Below are 854 nucleotides of genomic sequence, written 5' to 3'. Positions count from 1 at the left end.
ACACACACACACACAGGCTGTGAAGTCTGACACAAAGACTGATCTGCCCAACATGTGGGCTCCATGTGCTATATGCGGTAAAGAAAGCTACAAAAACGTGAGAAAGACAAGAACACAAAGAAAACGAGCGGATAAAATAAAGACACTCAATAAGAGTGAAAGAAAGATGAGACAGAATTTTAATTTTACTTGAAAATTCTTTTCAACTTTGTACCTATTCATTTCTTGTATGAGCAGCAATCTGTCTCCACTGTGTATCTCTGTGGTGTACTCACAAGGTAAATGAAATGCACTAATTGCTGTTTAATGTAGCTGAAAAGCGTAAGCGATACCCACTGCCTTCCAATTTAATACAGCTTACTTAAAAACCATTTGAAAGACAAACTGTTAAATCTGCGAGGGGGGAAGGGAACGCCCAGAGGAAGGAAGGTAAGAGGTTAAGAAGCACATCGAGAAAAAGGAGCAGCTGAGTGGAGCAGACCGAGAGGGGGAGAAGAGAGGAGAGAGAGGAGAGAGGAGGGAGGAGGGAGGGAGGGATGTTGAAAAAGGCCGGAAGACAGGCCTCAGAGAGGAGACACAAAGAAAGCAGGGAATCACGAGGGAAGATTTCCAAAACAATCCTCCCAGACTGACTTAGTGAACTAGTCTGGAGACTGGAGGGGGTTTTTACTGTTGGCTGCAGATGTGATCTCCACTGAAAGGTGGCTACAAGATATTGGCACACGCTTCAGGATTGTGAACACAGCAGTGCAGTGTGGAACAATTCAGAGAGGTCTGGAGGTAAAGAAAGACAAATCCGGTTTATCCTGAACCAGGAAACTTTTCAGTACATCCAAAGGACATACGCAGTCTGG

The sequence above is a fragment of the Morone saxatilis genome, unplaced genomic scaffold (genome assembly GCF_004916995.1).
Source record: "Morone saxatilis isolate NCDOM2014 unplaced genomic scaffold, NCSU_SB_2.0 Contig4, whole genome shotgun sequence".
Taxonomy (NCBI): Eukaryota; Metazoa; Chordata; class Actinopteri; family Moronidae; genus Morone; species Morone saxatilis.
This window is presented reverse-complemented; position numbering follows the sequence as displayed.